Consider the following 21640-nt stretch of genomic DNA (forward strand, 5'->3'; position numbering starts at 1 on the left):
CAGTAGCATATATGTAGGGCTTTTGTTTTTTTAACTTATTCATTTAGGGGTTTTACTTGGTCGCTCTTTTCTTTGGAATGCCAGCTATGACTGGAGCAATCTTAGATTATTTAAATTAGTTTCATCTGGCACCTCTAAAATAGCTACATTTTTGAACACTGAAAAAGTTCTAAATAGTATTAATGAAAAAAGTCGGTGTACATTATTAAGTCATTTTAATCTAATAACCTGTTTTTAAAAAAGATTTATTCCCCCCCCCAATTGTCTGCTCTCTTTTATCGGTTTGCTGTGTGTTCTTCTGTGTCCGCTTGCATTCTTGTCAGGTGGCATTAGAATCTGTGTCTCTTTTTTTTTGTTGTGTCATCTTGCTGTGTCAGCTCTATGTGTGTGGTGCCACTCCTAGGCAGGCTGTGTTTTTCGCACAGGGTGGCTCTCCTTGCGGGGTGCACTCCTTGCGCATGGGGCACCCCTATGTGGAGGACATCCCTGCATGGCAGGACACTCCTTGCATGCGGTAGCACTGTGCTTGGGCTGGCTCACCACATGGGCCAGGAGGCCCTGGGTTCAAATTCTGGACCTCCTATATGGTAGGCAGACACTCTATCAGTTCCGCTTCCCTCTAATAACCTTTTTATTGTAGATTCCTTAGGACCGTTAGGTACTATTTTGTTGTTTTATTATTGGAAATATGTTTTTAGCTTTAAAAGTAGGGAAATAACTCTGTGTTATGGAACCTTTGATTTTACAGTATTTTAATTGTCATGTACTTAGCAAATATAAAATACTTCTCAGAAAGCCTTTTTAAAGTGTATCTGGTAAACTTTTGATTCAGGGAATGTGTAAAGTTCATCTCTATGGAATGATCCAATCAGTCCTCTTAAAGTCCAGACCTTTTATGTAGGGTTTCAGCAACACATCAGTAATGGGGCATCCTCTTTAGAAATGCTGATCAGGGCACACAGCTTCATAAATATTGAAGTAGCTTTCTTCAGATTGGATTTAAGTGGGCAATTATATTTTATACTTACCAGTAAATTATTATATTCCTTTTTCTTAATTTACCCATGAAACTCTTGAAAAGAATCTTGTCCTTGTAGATATATGTATGTTGAGAGTTTGTAGGAGAATCTCTGGACATTGTAGGCAGACCTTTTAGGCGGAAACGTTATCATTGACTTATTTTATATATATATATATTTGGAACCAGTAAGCTAGCAAAACAATCCTTTTTAGCCTAATTCAGTACTGTGGTGTTACAAAAGGAATCAGAATCAGAATATGTCCAGTCCATACCAAGACAACATAGTTATTCATCAAAAAGTTAGTTGATATTTGGAAGATGGGGGGAGGGGGAGAGGAGGAAGAATTTGCCTGAAATTTTAAAAATTAACTTTTAAACCAGTTGAATTTCCATTATGTGTATAATTTGTTTTTATGTTTAAAGTGAAATTTTATTAAGTAGTTACAAAGCATGTTAAATGTAGCATCTTAATCTTCATAACCATCCTAAGGAGTAGGTACTAATATTATTACCATTTTAAAAAAATATTTTGTTATTTAGAGAAGTTGTGAGCTTACAAAACAATCATGCCTAACGAACAAAATTCCCATACATCAGCTTTTCACCAGCACCCTTACATTGCTCTGGAACATTTGTTACAGATTATGATAGAACATCATTAAATATTACTAGCTATGGTCCATATTGTATATTTGGTATATATTTTTCCTATATCTTCCCCAATATTAACAACATTATTATTAATGTCCATTTGTTATATTTACATTGTTAACCATAGTCCATCTTCCACCACATCGTTCACTGTTATATACTCCTATGCCTTGTACAAAATCTCTCCAAAGTGTACACTGTTGCTTCATTTTCATCACAAAGTAGTGCAGTCATTGCCTCAGTAAACATTTGAATGTTTTCCTTGTTTCAAAAGAAAAAATCCTAGTCCCTATTATTGATCCTTAGTGATGATATAGTAGCTTCTTTGACATTGATGCAAGAATATTACAATATTACTGTTAACTACATTCTGTAGGTTACACTATTTGTATTTTTTCCCATGCATCACCATATTCTTACCACCTTGTAATAGTGGCATACATTTGTTCTAGTTCATAGAAGAACATTTTTGTATTTGTGCTATTAACCACAATCCTCATCTACCTCTGGGTCTACTATGTTATTCAGTCCCTAGATTATTCTCTAGCTTTCTTTCAGTTAACATTTACATCCCTCGACTCCCCCTTTCAGCTGCAACCCCATTTATAAACTAGCCATATTAGTTATACTCACTATAATGTGTTATCATCAACTCTGTTCATTTCCACATTTTTAGTCAAGCTAATTAAAAATTCTGCATACATTAAGCATCAGTACCCCCTTTCAGCCCTCATCCCATCTCCTAGTAATCTATACTCTAGGTTTTAACTCTGTTTATTCTTTGTATTTTGTTCATGTTAGTGATCCATACAATATTTGTCCTTTTGTGAATGGCTTATTTCACTCAGCATAATGCCCTAAAGGTTATCCATGTTGTCATACATGTCCCAATTTCATTTCTTCTTACAGCGGCATAGTATTCCAGTGTAGGTATATATACCACATTTTGTTTGTCCATTCATCAGTTGATGAACACGTAGGCTCTTTCCATCTTTTGGTAATTTTGAACAATGCTGCTATGAACATCGCTATGCAAATGTCTGTTTGTGTCCCTGTTTTCAATTTTTCTGGATTATATTCCTAGTTGAGGGATTGCCGGATCATCTAGCAGTTCTTTATTTAGCTTCTTGAGGAACTGCCAAACTATCTTCCACAGAGGCTTCACCATTCTTCATTCCCATCAAGAGTCAAGTAGTGTTCCTTTTTCTTCACATCCTCTCTACCACTTGTTGTTTTCTGTTTTTTTAAAAATTGTCTTTCTATGAGGTGTGAGATAGCTCATAGTTTTGATTTACATTTCCCTAATAGCTAGTGATATTGAACATTTTTTCGTGTGCTTTTTCTCCATTTGTATTTTCTCTTGGGAGAAATGTCTTTTTAAGTCTTTTGTCCTTTTTAAATTTTTAAAACAGATAAATTTTACTGATATATATTAGTAAAGCATACAGTTAATCCAAAGTGTGCAATCAGTGGTATTTGGTATAATCACATAGTTGTGCATTCATCACTTCAGTCCTTATCAGAGCATTTTGATTATTTCAGTAATAACATAAAACCTTCAAATAAACAAGAAAATTCTTTACCTCTCCATCTCTGTATGCTTTCCCTACTGCACATGGCTGGTGTTTCTGGCTGTTTGATCCAAAGTGTATAATCAGTGGCTTCAAGTATGATCACAATGTTGTACATTCTTCATCTCAAAAATTTTAGGACAATTTCATTACTCCAAAAAGAAAGACTCACACCCCTTAGCATTCCTTCCTCAGATCTACATAACCACTAGTCTCATTTCCTATTTATAAATTGATTTATATTTACATTTCATATAAATAGAATCATACAATTGTGTAGTACTGTGTCTAGTCTCCATCACTTAGTATGTTTTTTTGTCTGATATTAACATTTTGTAGTATTAACTTAAATTTGTTCAGCTTCAAAGAAAAAGGATCTTATATAGACAATATATAAATATAAATATTCATATTTCACATAATATATTTAGTTCATAATTGGGCAGTCATACAGTATTTGTCCTTTTGTGTCTGGTTTGCTTCACTCAATATAATGTCCTCCAGGTTCATCCATGTTGTCATATGTTTCACAACTTCAGTTCTTCATACAGCTGCATAATATTCCATCGTGTGTATACTCCACAATTTGTTTATCCATTCATGAGCTGATGGATACCTGGGTTGTTTCCAACTTTTGTTTTGCCCACTTTTTAATTGGATTGCTTGCTCTTTTATTGTTAGTTGTATGATCTCTATAGCATGGAAATCAAACTTTTAATGGGTATGTGGTTTCCACATATTTTCTCCCATTGAGTGAGTGCCTTTTTACCTGCTTGACAGAGTCCTTTGAATCACAAAAGTTTTTAAGTTTGAGGAGGTCCCATTTATCCATTTTTTCTTTCATTATTTGTGTTTTTGGTGCAACGTTAAGAAACCACCACCTATCACCAAGTCTTGAGGATGTTTCCCTACATTTTTAAGGTTCTGCTTTTATATTTAGGTCTTTGATCCAGTTTGAGTTAATTTTTGTATATGGTCTGAGATAGGGGTCCTCTTTCTTTCTTTTAATTATGGATATCCAGTTCTCCCAGCACCATTTATTGAATAGATTGTTTTGCCCCAGCTGGATGGGCTTGATAATAACCTTGTTAAAAATCACTTGAGGGAAGCAAATGTGGTTCAAGTGATAGGGCTTCTGCTTACCATATGGGAGGATCCCTGAGAAAGTGTTCCTGCATGGTGAGCTGAGTGCCCACGCGAATGCCTGCGTGGTGAGCAAATGCAAGTGTGTCATGCAGCAAAATGAGGATGTAACAAAAGAGAGACAAGGAGAGAGTCAAGATGAAGCGCAGTAGAAACCAGGAACTGAGGTTGCGCAACTGCCAGGGAACCTCTGTCCACATCAGAGGTCCCCAGGATCAAATCCCGGCTAATCCTAGAGGAGAAAAAATGAGAAGAGAAGACAAAAAGAGAAATAAAGAAGATCACACAGCGAATGAACACAGACAGCAAAAACAGCAGGGTGGGGAGAGAAGAGGGGGAAAAATAAATAAATCTTTAAAAATACATATATATATATATTGAGGATCTGTTTCCAAACCATCAGTTCGGTTCTGTTGGACTGTGTGTCTATCTTTGTGCCAGTACCATGGAGCTAGGTAATATGATTCAAAGTCTGGAAATGAGAGCCCTTCAACTTCTTCCTTTTTAAGATTTTTCTGGCTATTTTGGGTCTCTTCCCCTTCCGAATAAATTTGATAATTGGCTTTTTCATTTCTTTAAAAAAGGCTGTTGAAATTTTTATCCAGATTGCATTGAATCTGTATATCTATTTGGGTGGAAATTGATGTCCTAATGATATTTAGTCTTTCAGTCCATGAACACGGAATGTTCTTTCCATTTATGTATGTCATGTTTGATTTCTTTTAGCATTGTAGTTTTCTGAATACAAGTGCTTTACATCCTTGGTTAAGTTTGTTCCTAAATATTTGATTCTTGTATTGTAAATGGAATTTTTTTCCTGACGTCTTCCCAGATTTCTCATAGAAGTGTATAGAAACAGTATTGATTTTTGTATCCTGCTGCTTTGCTGAACTTGTTTATTAGCTCTAGTAGGTTTGTTGTACATTTTTTGGGAACTTCTAGGTATAGAATCATCTGTGAACAATGAAAGTTTTACTCTTTTCCAATTTGGATGCCTTTTATTTCTTTTTCTTGCCTAATTGCTCTAGGTAGAACCTATACCACTATACTGAACAGCAGTGGTGACAATGGGCATCCTTGTTTTTTTCCCCATCTCAACAGGAGAGCTTTCAGTCTTTCACCATTGAGTACAATGTTAGATGTAGGTTTTTCATATATGCCCTTTATCATGTTAAGAAAGTTTCCTTCAATTCCTGTCTTTTGGAGTATTTTTTATCAAGAAAGGATGCTGTATTCTGTCAAATGCCTTTCTGTGTCAGTTGAGATGATCATGTGATTTTTCTTCTTTGATTTATTAATGTGGTTAATTACACTGATTGATTTTCTTGTGTTGAACCACCCTTGCATGCCTGGTATAAAACCCATTTGAGGGGAGTGGATGTGGCTTGAGTAGTTTTGCGCCTGCCTCCCCTACGGGAGGTCCTGGGTTTGGTTCCCAGTGCCTCCTAAAAAAAAAACCCAAAACAAACAACAAGCAGGAAATGAAAGAAAAAAAAAACCAACCCAAAACAACTAAATGGAGGTGATGTGGCTCATTGGTTGTGCGCCGGCCTCCCCCATATGAGGTCCTGGGTTCAATTCCTGGTAGTCCCATTACCTAAAACAAACACCATTTGATCATATGAATAATTCTTTCAATGTATTGTTGGATTCAGTTAGTGAGTATTTTGAGCATTTTTGCATTGTATTCATTAGGTGTAAAGGGTCTGTAAGTTTCTCTTTTTTGTGATACCTTTGTCTGGCTTTGGTATTAGGGTGATATTGGTTTCCTAGAATGAGTTTGCATATAACATTTTAATGTAGGTATGTCTTTAATAATCATTTGCAAAGGTAAGTCTATGAACTATAAAAACAGAGACAAAGTCCTTGGTTTACTAGTTTGAGTTTACCTTTCCTTTATGTAACCCTAAAATAATCTAAATTTAACCCTCAACTTAACCTCTTGGAATGGGATCATAATTCCCATTGAACAAAGGAGAAAACAGAACTCTGAGAGGTCAAGTTGCCTTGCTTGGTCCGTAGTTTGATTCCACTGCCAGTGTTACATATTTCTACCCCACAGCCTCCAGACTTGTTGGGAAGGGATGAGAAGGACTTAAGCAAAAGTGGATTGCTGGGAGAGAAATTTCCAAAGAACAAAAATGCCAGGACATGTAGAAGAAGAGAGAGGAGAGGAAGCTATCACTTATACTTTGAATATGGTCAGTGTGGTGAATTGCATTCTATACTCCAGTTTGGACGTGATTTTGGTCTGCATTCTGGTGGGTGTGGACCCATTGTAAATAGATCTCTTTATGATGTTACTTCAGTGAAGGTGTGGCCCAACAAAGTCAGGTTGTGTTTTAATCTGAATTACTGGAGTCCTTTATAAGCAAAATGAAATTCAGATGTAGGGGAGAAAGCCAAGTGAAGAAGCCCCGCCAAGTGAAGAAGCTGGAAATCCGTGGAACCTGGAGGAGAATGGAGAAGATGGCACTCTGTGCGTTGCCATATCACAGGAAAGCCAAGGACCACGGATGACCAGCCCCAGAATGTCACAGAGTTCCAGAGAAGGCATTGCCTTGCTGTTGCCTCAGTTTTGTGCAACTATGAGCCAAGAAATTCCTGTTCTTTTAGTTAGCCATTTGTATGGTATCTGTTTTAGCAGCTGTGAAACTACAACAGTTTGAGTAGATCACTTAACTATAATAAGATGGGGAACACTAGAAGATTGATTTTGGTCATATTTAAATATTTCTATTTTGTTATCTGGATGTGTTATTTTAAGAGGTAAAAAAACTGACTTAATCTGATATCAGTTTTTCTCAGAAGATCCTCATTAATCAGGTGTTGTGGGAAACTGACTTACCTGTTCCCTATTTGTTGCACTTGTCCCCAGTTATTGTAGATGTTGCCATGCTGATGAGGAACAGCTGCTTTGGGGTTCCTAATAAATGTGATGTGGAAACGAGGGTCGAGACTCGCAGTTCCAGAAGCTGTGAGTCCCCTGGTCCCATTATCTCCTTTTTTTTTTTTTTTTTTAAAAAAAAAGATTTATTTATTTATTGAATTCCCCCTCTCCCCCGATTGTCTGTTCTCTGTGCCTATTTGCTGCGTCTTGTTTCTTTGTCCGCTTCTGTTGTCGTCAGCGGCACGGGAAGTGTGGGCGGCCCCATTCCTGGGCAGGCTGCGCTTTCTTTGGCGCTGGGCGGCTCTCCTTATGGGGCGCAGTCCTTCCGCGTGGGCCTCCCCTATGCGGGGGACACCCCTGACCGCGTGGGCCTCCCCTATGCGGGGGACACCCCTGCGTGTCAGGGCACTCTTTGCGCGCATCAGCACTGCGCATGGGCCAACTGCACATGGGTCAAGGAGGCCCGGGGTTTGAACCGCGGACCTCCCATGTGGTAGACGGACGCCCTAACCCCTGGGCCAAGACCGTTTCCCTATCTCCTCTCTTGTGTCTTTCTCTATGTCCTTCAGTTCATAAAATTCTGTGTTGCCTTCCCTTTGAGCCAACCTATTGCTGAGCTGATCTCAGCAATCAGGAGGTTGAATTTTAAAACATAGGGGCCAGAGAGTTTGTTTGTTTAGTGACTACTTAAAAAAAATTGATTCCAGCATTTAGGAAAATACAAGGGAGCAAAAATTTGGTCTTGTGACAGTGCTGAGAATTATTTTATTTGTTGAAATTAATGTTCCCTTGTCAAAAAGCCATTTCTGAGTTCTTGGTGGGTGAATTTGATTTAACTGAGAATAGTTTACAGATTACAACATTAATTCATCTGGATTGTGCTAATCTGAAAAAAACAAAACGAAATTTGTTTTACTGTTAGTAGATGTCCTACCTGGTATTATCATATATCATATCATATAAAGGGTTTCCCCCCCTTTTTCATATTTTGACTCCTTCTGGGATAAAATCAAATGTTAAATATTGGGAGCATATGTGGCTCAAGCCGATGAGCACCTGCTTCCCACATGGGAGGGTCCTGGTTTTGGTTCCGGTGACTTCTAAAAGAACACACAAACAAAAAAACAAAACAAAGAACAAGCAAAACAAATGAAAAAACCAACTCAGGAGGCAATGTTGCTCAGTTGGTTAAGCACCGGCTTCCCACATACAAGGTGGTCCTGGGTTCATTCCCCTGCCCCCGGTACCTCGAAAAAAGAAAAGTTATATATTTTGACATACCTTAGTAGTCTATACTTATTTTCAGTTTTCCTTTAACTTCTCTAACACCTATTTAAAATTAAAAAAAATTATCGTTTTAAGATAGAATAAATTTAATCAGAAGCTATAATATGTTAGATTTGTAGTTCTTTATCTGTTGGGATCTGAAGAGGTTTGGTTAACAGATGTACCAGTCTAGTCCTTAGTTGAAAACTTTAAAGTTTTCTGTGGAATATGATTTGGAACTCAGGAGATTAGCTCTAAATATCTGGACTGGTGAAGTGGTTTCTGGTCCTTCTCTGTTATTTAGCTACTGAAGATGACCACCTTGTGTTCCATGTTCACTATCATTTTAGGAAAGATGATATGATTTAAAGACCTTGTCATGATGGGGAGAGCTGAAGTGTATCAGATTTTGCCACATTGGATGTCAAATAAGAGTTTAGAATTTAATATAGCCTCAAGGAGTTATTTGTTTTAAACAGTCAGATAGAAGTATACTTTTATAATTTGTCATGGAAGAATATTTTCTATATTTTATACCTTTATTGGTATTCTGTCCAAAGCAGCATCAATCACTTGGGTGGATGGTTTTCACTAGGCAGTCTGCAGTGGAGTGTGTCTAGTTTCTGTATCACTGAAGAGATTTGTGGAGAGGTTTGTTGTCCCTGTCCTATCGCCCACCCCAGCAGGTCCAGTGATTTAATTTCTCTAGTTCTTAAAAATATAAATTAAGTTGTCTGTTGTACTAAGTTGTACAATGCCTGGAAAAATGGCTAGGGATGGTGAGTGCTACTTGGTTTCAGTGAGCCCCCATCTCCTCTTTCTACTTAAATATTCAAGCTGTAGAGTTCTTAATCTGACAGGTATTCAGCACCAAAATATTGGTAATTTGTGACTTTTGTTAAATTTGTTTTGTGAAGTTATTCAATTTAATATTGATGAATCATAGTAAGAATTTTATTTTTTGTGTGTGGGTCTTCCCTCCCTTGTTTTCACATGAAGAAACTGAGACAAAGAGTTGGTAAATACAGCCCGATTTATTTTTTTTTAATTTTATTTTTTAATTATCTTTTTAAAAAAGTTAATATATCACACAAAACGTTACATTAGAAAACATAAGAGGTTTTCATATACCCCAGTCCCCACCCCCACGTCATTTTTTTAAATTGTGTTTCTTTTGAAGATACATAGATCACAAAAAATGTTACATTAAAAAATATAGGGGCTTCCCATATTACCATGCCCCCCCCCCCCCACACACACTCCACACTCCTCCCACCCAATTTCTGATTGAGAGTTTTTGGTCTTCAAACCAGTGCTCACTTTTCCACACCTAGCATTGAGTAGTTTTATTGCCTGCTTTTGCATCTGTACCTTCCTGAGATTGATTCTTGATTGCTTTTTAGAGTGAATTTAAGTCATGTGAAAGAATCACTGTCATTTCTAATAAAGGCTTGGTTAAAAAACCTGACTGAGGCTGATGCACTTGTAAAATATAAGTCATTACTTGACTGTCTAATTTTTATTCTAGAGCCAGCATTTCTTCTTAAATAATCATTGTATGCTTCACATTTCTGGATATAGAGAAGTGAGTTAGTATAGTTTTTATTTTGTAGATAACATTAATTTTCCAAACCCTTATATTAAAAGTCTTTGGTCTTATTTTCAGTAAATAGTGGACATTTTGACTTGAAAGAAACCAGGAAATAATTCCTCATTGAACAGTGCATGATCACAATAATTTTTGAGAGTTTATGGTCAGTAATAATCAACAACAAAAATGGACTTAGGAACGTTTCACTGAAGCAAAAACAACTTAAAGAAACTACCTACTTTACATAAGAACAGAAACTGGTTGTGTAGCTTAAGGAACAAGTTCACAAGTTGTGCTGTTGATAGCAAGATTTATGTTGAAATGTGTATAATTTATTATACACATTCTATGTTCCATAAATGGTATAAAGGAAGTGAGATGTAATTTAATTGCAATTATTAGTCATGAAATTATGAAAAATATAAAGCCCTGCTTTGTTACAGATAGCAAATAATTGAAGGAAAAGAACAAGTCCCCATTTCACACATAAATAAACAGACTTAATCTCATGATATGATAGAGCCACAGTACAGGGGAAGTGCCTGGGGGTGAGGAAAGCAGAAATCTGTGTCACTTAGTCAAAGTAGGCTAGTGGTAAATGAGACCTAGGATTTAAATAAGCCTTACTTGTCATTAGGTGTGGTTTCTTTGTGGTTATCTTGAAATGGGAATAGAGAATACAAAGTTGTTTTTAGGCATGCAATTTATTGTACTTAAGTGCCTCCTTTGCATACCTGAAGTGTAGAATCAAATTGAGTTACCTTATTTGACCAAATCTCTACATTTGAATATTAGGATATAAAATAATCTATTTCAGATTCTTCTCCCATTCCTGGACTACTTCCTTAATGCTGTCATTAAAAATCCAAGTGAGGATGGTATTTCTTTATTTGTACTGGCACCTGTGGTGATTATATGAATATTTCAGGTAACTTCTGTCTGTGCTAGTTTATAGTATTAAAGATAAATTTCATTTTATTTTTTAAAAATTTAATAGAAGGCCTGTGATATGGGACTTCAAGAAAAGTGTTGCCCAATTTCAGATTTTGTCGAGATACTTAATAGGATATTTTATTTTAACCTGGGATCAGATTTTTAGGCGTTAATGATTTTAGATTTCATCCCACATTGTGTACTTAGAGGGGAAATAGAATAATATATAGAGAATGATTAAGCTATGCAAATATTTGCAGTTTTGTCAAAATGTTAGTTGTTCTAAAGCCAGATATTTACCATAGAAATTAAAGGCTTAGGTAAATTGAAGAGCCAGCTATCTTACCTTTTAATGTGAATAGGCAGAAGATGTGGTTTCCAAAATTTTACTTTCAAAACACTTGACAAAAATACTAAGAGAAGGATTTCTTGGTTACTATAAATAATTCAGCACATCCACAGTGATCAGTGAAATCCTTAAGATTTATTTCTTTTATATAAAATCCATATCTGGTTTGGCTTGGAAGTGCCTCTGCGACTCAAGTAAGCTATTTGATAGGAATGTAGTGGTATTGTGGATTGTTGCTCTTTTCTTGCTTCCACACCCCTCTCCAATATCTTTTTCTTTCTGGGTGGTTTCTCTTAGCTCTGTTGTTAAGTTAGAAGAGACAAATCATTTTAAGAGCCCGGGAAGTTTGTTTCAAAGGTCAGCCTTCCCACCCTCCATTTAGGATTGCTACAACTCAGTGCTTATAATTGTTCTAATGAAGAATTTTCAAATTTGTATTCTTTCTTGTTTTATGTGCTTTCCCACTTCTCTGACCCCCCACATATGTGGTTGAGCCATTGGAAATTTTGACCTGTATTTAGATTTATAGAAAATATGCAGTAATATTTCCTTCACATGTATTCCTGCAGGATTGACCCTTATTAGTGGGAAGCAATTTTCTTCTGATCTTTTATCTTTCTACCTCCTTTTCCTGGGTTATATTGTACTCAGTTTACAGTTTGAGCTGGATGTGAAGAGTGAAAGGGTGCTTGGTCACTTCTAAATTGGTAAAGTTTTTCATACTTCAGTGGAGGGAGTAAAGTGGTATAATTCTTTCTTTTCCTTTTATCCTGGCTGAGTGCTTCCTTTTCTTCTAAGGATCCATTTAAGCATAGACGGTATATTTCACAGCCTCTTTCCTTTTTAATTCTGATTCTCGTTCCCCAAGATCTAAGATTCCCCTCTACCCCGTCCCACCCCTGGACTCCTCCATTCTTCTCTTTCTTTACTCCTCTCTCTTTCCCTTACCCATATGACTTTATGTCCTTGTTCTTGATTGGTTCCTTCCTGTTCTTGATTGGTTCTTTCCTATTCCTGTCAGAGTCCTTTTGGAAACATTTTCTGTGGAATCCTTTGCATTCAAGCCAGAGTTCCGTAGGGAGAATTTGCTTGATATAATACCATCCTACTTTTGCTTGCTTTCTCAGATTTGGAGACTCTTCCAAAGGGAAGTACTCCAGAAAAATTCAACCTCTTACATACACTCCAGGTTCCCACCTCCCTCCCCATTCTTATAAAAGAAACAAAAAGAATGGTAATCACTAAACAGTTTTGTATGCTTGTATTAGTCAACCAAAGGGGTACTAATGCAGAATACCAGAAATCTGTTGGCTTTTATAAAGGGCATTTATTTGGAGTAGGCGCTTACAGATACCAGGCCATAAAGCATAAGTTACTTCCCTCACCAAGTCTATTTTCACATATTGGAGCAAGATGGCGGCCAATGTCTGTGAGGGTTTCAGGCTTCCTGGGTTCCTCTGGACTCAGCTCCTCTGTTGTCTCCACAAGGTCAGCTGTAAACTATGAGACTCTCTAGACTTTGCCTCTCTCCACAAGGTCAACTGTAGACTACCAGGTGAACGAGGCTGTCTCTTTCCCCGAGGCTCCAGCTTAAGACTTCAGCATCAAACTCCAACACCGGAAACCTGCAATTCTGTCCTTTGCCATGCCTTTTATCTGTGAATCCCCACCCACCAAGGGGCGGGGACTCAATGCCCTAATGATGTGTCCCAATTAAAGCTCTAATCATAACTCAGTCAGGCCCAGCTACAGATCAGATTACAAAATCCAATATCTATTTTTGGAATTCATAACCATATCAAACTGCTACAATGCTCTTCCTAATTTTGCCTCAAGTGTGTATGGAAAGGGCGTCAGTGTAATATGACCACCATTCTTCCAGGTCATTTAATCCTTTACCACATGCCCTATGATAACTCCCCTCCTTCCCCATACATCACTCAGAAAACAGATCTCCCCTGAATATTATTTTCAAGCTAGTACTACAGTGTTGCATTATAGAAAAACGTTTATGGTTCAAGTTTTAGAGGGAATTTTATAAAATTATTCCCGCCCAAAGTCTCGAGTCTCCCATCTGTCTTTCTGTGTGTAAGAAACCTGTGCTAATCAGTGCAAGTGGCAGGTAAAACTAGCATAGTGCCCAGGGGAGGCTTTGAGATATTTTAGTCATTCTAGGGAAATAAGTGATTGAAAGTGTGCTTCTAAAACTTCTAGTTTTGTTAGAAAATCAGAATTCTTCCTTTCATCTTGTTTTATAAATAAAGAAGTAATTTATCAACTTTGCAGAAATTGGGGCTTTGTTTTTATTATGAAGAAAAACATGCAGCCTTCTACATACCCACACAATTGTATAGAATTGTTAAAATCCTCTGAGAGGGGATAGATTCATGATTTTATCCAGACTGACATTACATAAAGCCTGTCTGCCAAGAGACTTAGACCCTGATTTTAGAATGATGGCATAATATGTTGAGTGTGTCCGAGGAGATCAAGGTGAAAGGGGAATTTATAAAGGAAGATTGCTGATGGGGTAAGATAATGGAACCTGTGATTTTAAAATTTGGCAGATGTGACTATATGGATAAAAGGTATAGTGGAAAGATCTGCTTTCATGCTCTTTTTTTCCTCAGGTCAAAGTTGTGTGAATTGCTGAAAGAATAAAACCCTAGATTGCTATAGGACTCTCTCACCCTATTTTTCCTAAGAATTGTATTTTATTGTCTTTATATCAAGGATAAAGTTCTTGTACTTTAAAAGGGCATGGGTTAATGATGAAAAGGGAAAAATGGATTCTTAACATTTTACGAACCACATGTGGCTGCTGAGTACTTGAACTGTGGCTAGTGTGACTGAGAGACTGTGGTTTAAATTAAATTAAATTAAATTAATTTAAATAGCTGTATGTGGCTAATGACTGTCTTATGACAGTACAGCCCTAGATCAAAGCTCTTATGTGATTCACAGGACTATAAAGTGAATCATATCTGAGGGTATTATCTCATGTATAGATGTGGTATAGATTTGTGGACTTATATGCTTTTATTCTTTCTTTGTTTTCTTTTAGAGAAAGTTGGAATGTAAAAGGGAGTATAAAGGCACTCTGTGTGCAATTCAGAATTGTGATTTAATTTTTAAAACTAAAAAAAAAGGTAGCTTATTTTAATTTATTAATGAGAACCATATTACTCTGCCTTAAGAATCTGTGCTCTTTGATTATAAAAGAGGAACGCTTGTTAATGGAAAATGAAAATTGAAATCTAAAAGTGGATTTTGTTCATTTATCAAATATTTGAGTGCTTTTGAAGGTAAACATGGCACAGTCCTGCTCTGTGTGGGATCTAATTAGGATCTCTGCGTGCTTATTCAGACTGATTAGGATTGGCTTGGGGAAACCAGCCTCTCGGAGGGTAGGAGAGCTTTTTGAAGGGTGTGGTTGTCAAGGAAAGCTTCCCTGAGAACTGACTCTTTTCCTATTTAGCAATACAAACTAAAATAACTTTCCTAGGATCAGCTGGATGTGTTTTAATATACTGTTTTCTGCAAAGTGTTTATTGAGGGCCTCTGTGCTGTGGAGTTCTTAGGATGTGTAGAATGTGATTTGTTATTATCAGTGTTAACTGACAATTAAGCATCTTGTATGATACATATCTTGTGCAGATTAGTGCTTTACATGGATTATATTACCTCATTAAATACATTGTTTTATATATATATATATATATATATATATATATATAAAGAAATTGAAGTGTAGACAGAGAAATTGACTTGTCCAAGGTTACAGAGCTAGCAAGGAGAAGAGTGACATTTGTATTTTTATGGAGTAAGATAAAAGGTCGTGGCATTTTCATTGATTAAGAAATGAGCTCTTAATTTATGAAGAAGTAAATGGTGGCACTGAGGATGGAGAAAAGCGTTCACAGTATTTCCCCAAAAGTTTTCCTCTAAATTCATGTGGTTCAGGATGGTAATGGCCCCTTGCCTGCTGTTGTCTCCATCCATGTGGTGCTCATCTGCTTTGATTGGATGGCAGTTCTTGGTGAGCTAGGGAGGTTATGACTTTTTCCCTGTTCTTGGGACCTGGGTTGCAGCTAGGGTGCCCTGCCTCTGCGTCCTAGAAAGACTTTCTTTTTTTTAAGATTATTCCTTGATTCCTGACCCCTCCCCCCTTATCCCCCATTCTTGGTACTTCAGTTTATTAACATTTTAATTGAATGTTCCACCTGAGTGAGTCACTCCTCTCCCTTGTTTATGCTCTTTTTTTGTGTTTGGCCAAAAGAAAAACAAACAGAAAAACCTGACTTGATTCATTTAATCTTTCAGCTTGTCATTAAAGAATATTTCGTGAAGAGACTGATTCTTTATATGGTTTTGTAGTTAGAGTTGGGTTTAACCTCAAATGTGGCCAATTGAATATCTTGCTTGTCTCTTCTAAAACCTGATCAGTGGGCAAGGCACATATTGATGTGGCAGGTGTTTGGGATGTTAGATTCCCACCGAGAACACCGAAAATTAGTTGAGTGCATTTGAGTTGTAGAATTTCTTCTATGCTTGTCCATGACTTAATTGCTGTTCTAAGGAAGAATGAAAGTCAAAATTGAACATTTATAAGTTTTGTCATATAGAGATAAATTACATTGGGAATTACCCTGTGAATGAATGGTAATTAATTTGTTGAGCTGTTTTCTTACTGTTGGACTTCTTAGAACCTTTAATGTGACAATATATAGTATAGACTCTATGTGTCTTTGTAAGCAGTGTGTCCTGCACTTTACACAGTAAGTTTTATTGTTGTGATTGTTGGGCTTGAATGCCTGTCATACGGCCTCTAGATGGTCTTTCTGAGGAATTTGATTTGGGAAATGCTACCATGGGCTGTCCTTATTTATATGGTTTCTATCTTTTTAGCCCTTATTCTTCACCTACTGCTCTTCCTGGGGTACCTCATTCATTCCTATGGATTTGAGTATCTTCTATACATTATTGACACCTGAGTTGATATCCTTGCTTTGGTCTTTTCCTTGAGTGTCATATTGTACTTCTAGCTTCTTAGTAGATACCTCAGTCTGGAAACACTTTATATGTTGGCAATACCTGACATTTCTCAGAATCAAAATCTCTACTCCATTCACTAACCTCCCACACAAACCTCCTGCTTTGCTTTTCTTTCTCCTTTCAGTTATGTGCATCATCAGCCACCCAGTTGTTGAAACAAGGAATAGAAATCATAGTTCTTATGTCTTAAAGCCCCATCTGGTTGATTACCAAGCCTAAATTCTATAGGATATGTTAATAGTGTCACCAGCAGGACACACATCTTGTTCCTGGTGGAGATTAGGATTGGTTTAGTTATAGTAGTGATTGTGGGGGCCCCTCGGGATACTTAAAAATGTCTTTTTTACTATTGGGCACTTCGGTGTGTTTTTCTTTGGTGACAACAATTGCCTTTTCTTATTGTGTCTTTTCCACAAATTTCTAAAATTCTGTAACAGTCAAAAAATACTTCCCACTTGTTATGTATTATGTCGTTTGTTACCAAAAGTGATAGAGAAGTGACACACCTGTTCAGCTACTTTTAAAATAATATAATAAATTATCAATTGCTGAGAATGGCAGGCATGTGTTTAGGTAGTTAGTCATATTGTTAGTCAATTTGCAAGTTGCTAAGTAAAGCAGGGAGGAGAGTAAAGAAAGGGATCTATGTATTTCTCCCAGGCCCCATGGATTTGATCAAATTAACTTTAAGCAGAAGTGGTAAGTTTCAGTTGAAAGCTCTTGAGAAGGAATTCCTGTTTGTGGAAATGAGAGTTTGTTTTTTGAGAATGATGTTATAACCCTGTGCTCCATTTACATTTCAGTCTTGTAGTTTCTAGTTTGCATTTGTCGGTTGCTTTGGGGATTTATGTCCTCTAGTGTTGAATATTGCCTTGCTTTCATTTTCCAGGTAGTCTTAAAATCACTAGAGACTAGAGTTCTTCAATATACGTTTACATTGGGCAATAACCCTGAGCTTCTGATATTTTGGTTTTGGAGTGTGAGATGAATATTTTGCTTCTTGGTTTAATTTTTCCTTGACAACAATATTGAGGAAGTTTGTCAAGGGAACTTGACTTTAAAAGTTGGGCTACATACCTGATTTTAACCTGGCAGTTGCTCTCGAGGCTTTTATCTTGCGGTATATGAGATGAAAGCTTAGAAAAGAATGTGTGGTATTAAGTCTGCAGAACACGAGGAATTCAAATCTTGTTGAATGATCTCTTGCTTGTTGAAAGATCTACTGGCTTGCAGAAGAGAAATGTATTTTCTCCCTCTTTCAACCCTGCTCAGTGTTAGCAGTTTTTGTTCATAGGTGTGATCCTATATAGTTGCTTTCAAATGTGAAAAAAACTTGGTTGGTAAAGCTCTGAAAACTTAACTCTGTAGCCTTGAAAAAGAACTCTGCGATTCTTTGTTTCTGATGATAATGTTCAAGTCTGGAAATCAAATGGTTCTCTTTTAGCCTAGGTGATAGTTAAAGGGTTGGGTTAATAATTAATTGTAAATGTCAAGATGAGGCCTCTTTATGGCTATGGAAAGAGATGCAACTTTACCTTGTTATTTAACAAAAGCTTGTGTTTTAAATTGTAATGCTATCATTTTAACCTTGGTATCTTTTAATATAAAAATATTTAGCAACACAATATTTAGTTCTTCTTCCTTTGGCACTTATTTATTGTTTCACACATTAATGATTTTCTTAGTAATTACTTTCTTTCCAAGGTCTTCCTAAATAGATGACTTAGAGAAGAACCATATTTATATTGGAATTCCATGATGTAGACTTGATAACATTCTCTTTTCATTTCCAAGTGGGCCTAGTCAGAGAGGTAAAGGAGTATTTCACTAGAGAATATGTTACTTGCTGATTAGGACTGGAGTAAATGATCTGTGATGGGGTGGGTGTGGGGTAGGGGAAAGGATTATTTATTCCTATAAAGCTTCCTTTAGTGGAAAAAAAATAAGTTCCTATATAATAATAGGTACAATTCTTGAATTTGTGGCTCCTCCCCTTAGCAAAAGAATAGAAGTGAATATTAACTTTTCTCATTGTAATTCTGCCCTCTGTCTCAGTTTATTCTAGTTATTTAAAGAAGTTTTAGATTACATAAAAATGGCTTATTAGGAATTATTTTATTTTGAGACTCTCTGAAAACTGTGAAGATGGGGTGGGGTTGACATGTTGGGGCCAGAAGCTGGATATACCTGAGGCGGAATAACCAGAGAGCTTTTTATAGCAGCTTTTCAGCTCCTGCTGATACCCACAGTGGGATAGGTGATGTTCTAGAGGTATCTGCTGTCCCCGGCTTCCTTTCATATTTCCTTCTTTTCACTTGTAGTGTATTCTCTCATTTTCAAGTTCCAAAGTGGGAAGTACCTGCTTGACTTAGTAGTGTCCACAGATTTGCCAGTTGTGCTTTTCATCTTCTTGTTATATGTATATATATCCACTTGACTGCTCTTGGCTGTCTTGTGTGTACTCTTCCTGGCCATGGAGAGAACCTCAGTGCTCAGGAAAATAGCAGAGCTGTCCTCCTTGCCAGTGAATGACAAGGGCTAGATCAAGGTTTCTAAGAATTTTTGTTTAAAAATCTCCTTTCACTGGGCAATGATTCTTTGGGACTTTTCCTAGTCTGGACATTGCCCCTTTTTGCCATCAAATACAGGGAATCTAAATAGTCAATAGGCAGCTGTCAAATGAGTAAGGTTATGTGGAGTCATTGCTTTCCACCTTTCCTCATTGTGCCATACTGAAAAAATGATGTCTATAGAGCAGTCTGGGGAAGTCTGGAAATATTTTGGATGTGTTCGTATGAGGCTTTGTGAAAAATTAATTATATACTCTTTAATATTATAAGACAGGAAATGTAATGAGGGAAGAGAATAAATACTGAAATCATATAAAATGCTCAGATAAAATGTCTTAACAATTTCTAATGGAAACTTTGATTCTGTGAATCAGACATTTTCATATCAAATTTTAGATGTGAAATGACTACATGTAATTTATGATGAAGACTTTATGACAGAAATTTCTTCAAATACTTGAAGATCACCATTAATGGAAAGATTTGTTCATATGGGGGGGATGGCAAATGGAAGAATCAGTGCATTTTTTTCTAGTTACTGGAAACATCTTTGTTATTAACCAGAATTTGGCAATTTGATCTCTTTAAATTGCATTTCAAGGGTATGATTTTCTTTCTTTCGTTCCTGTTTTTTTTTTTTTTAAGAGGTACCGGAGCTGGGACCTTTTATGTGGGAAGCTGGCACCCAACCACCGAGACACATTGGCTCCCCTGAGTTGTTTTTTTCCCAACTCTGTATTTTTGGAACCCGGGACCTTGCATGTAGGAAGCAGGCCTTGAACCACATCCACTCCCATAATTATTTCTTTAAATGTAGCAGCTTTCCCTTTTCTTTCATTGGCAAATGTCATTTCAAATTTTTTATGACGATTCATAGATTTTGAATCTAATTAAACATTTTAATATGAAATATTTAAGAACAGTAAGCTTTCCTGATGTGTAGGTCAAGGGTTCTTAACCTTTTTTTCCTACTATGGACCCCTTCTCAGAATGTAGCAGCAGATAGTTTCATGATACTCAGCTAACTTGAGTCTAACTACTACTGTAATTTTGAAGTATGGATGAGTGTAAGCCATTTTTCAATACTCAACTGTAATGTGATATGAAATGAATACTACTATAATTTATTGCATACATTCATAAGTGAAGGAAAGGCTAGATTTCAGTTAGAGGTCATAGAAAATAAAGATAATAAGTAGATTTTTGTTCAATTCAAGCTCACAGATCCCCTGAACTCTTTCCGTGGACCCCTGGTTAAGAACTCCTGATGTATCATTAAGGGAATGCAGTATCTGTAACTGCCAGTATCTCTGGAGGCTTGTTGCCATTTTTGTCTTGGAAAATTCTTGTCCCCAAGAAAGGCAGGAATACATTTTTTCCCGAGTTGGTGTCTTGTATTCTTGGTTGTCACAGTACCTCATGGCTTTGGGGCTTTGAATGAGTAAATATTCATGATGTGTGAAAAAGCATGATACATTCTTTGTAATCTTGATCTGTTAAAAATGTATGACCAATTGTATGTATACACACATGGGACCTAGAAGGGCATGTCAAACTGTAAACTGCCTGTGATTCTGGATGACTTGTGTGTTCTTTGCTTCTGTGTTTTTCAGTTTTCTGTATTGTACAAAGAAAACTTTGGAGAAAAAAAAAAAAGAACCCCTGATGTAGATGTTCTGTTTGACTTAATTCTTCTTTAGGTTTCAAATTATGATGCTGATCAAAATTTACTAGTGACCCTTTAAATCTCATTTTTTTGGATCTGAGTTTTCATTTTGAATTCAAACATTTAGTCACTACATGGTTGTATTTTCCCTTTTCATGAGGACTTCCCAATTTTGGTATAGTTCATTCAGGCCCTGAAAAATGTTAGTTAAAGGAGACTATTTTTCGAACCCAACAACTCTCTTTCATTCATTTTCAAGGTAAGAACCTTTCAGATTTATTCATTCATTCATGCATACATACATACTTGCATACATACATACATACATACCAGAAACCCCTGCCAGAGGCCTTCATTTGGACAGCCTGTGTATTTTCCTGTGAAGCAGCAGAAGGAGGTATACGCATCCTATATCTCCCAAAGCAGAAACAGCCAGGACTGTACCAGCCTGGATTTTATTAGATACAGCACTTGATGACATCCTTAATATGGAATTTACCCACAGGTAGTTTTTACCTATATAAAGGGTTTCTGTTTCACAGTGTATTTTGGCCACTTTGAATATTTAATCCTTGGTAGTTTATTTGATAATACCACCCAGTCTTCTGTTTATATGAACTTGAATGCTGAGGATTCCTGGATTTATATCTCTAGCTCAGAGCTTTCTGACCTCTTAATTGATACATATATCTCTGCTTGGATTTCTGCTAGGCACCTTAAATTTAACATATTCCAAACAGAACTCCCAATTTTCCTTCCCATTTCAGTATTAGTAAATGACAATTCTGTTCTTCTAGTTCAGGCCCAAACCTTGGAGTCTTCCTTGACTGTCTTCTTTGTCTTATACTGCATCCAATCTACTAGCAACTTTAGATGGCTCTACTTTCTAAACGTATCCACAATCTGACCACTTCTTAACAACTGCACTACAACT

General features: G+C 36.6%; 1 protein-coding gene across 14 annotated transcripts in view; it reads left to right on the plus strand.

Moving 5' to 3' along the window:
• Window positions 1-21640, plus strand: part of RERE (arginine-glutamic acid dipeptide repeats) — a 517403-nt gene that overhangs the window by 159915 nt on the left and 335848 nt on the right. Inside the window, exon 1 of one of the 14 annotated variants that reach the window (XM_058304473.1) lies at window positions 7270-7363. The exons of the other annotated variants lie outside the window; for them this stretch is intronic. The gene's annotated coding sequence lies outside the window, so the exon portion shown is untranslated. Of the gene's footprint in view, window positions 1-7269; window positions 7364-21640 lie in introns of those variants that run through there. 14 annotated transcript variants of the gene reach the window in all.

Source organism: Dasypus novemcinctus, chromosome 9 (genome assembly GCF_030445035.2).
Source record: "Dasypus novemcinctus isolate mDasNov1 chromosome 9, mDasNov1.1.hap2, whole genome shotgun sequence".
Taxonomy (NCBI): domain Eukaryota; kingdom Metazoa; phylum Chordata; class Mammalia; order Cingulata; family Dasypodidae; genus Dasypus; species Dasypus novemcinctus.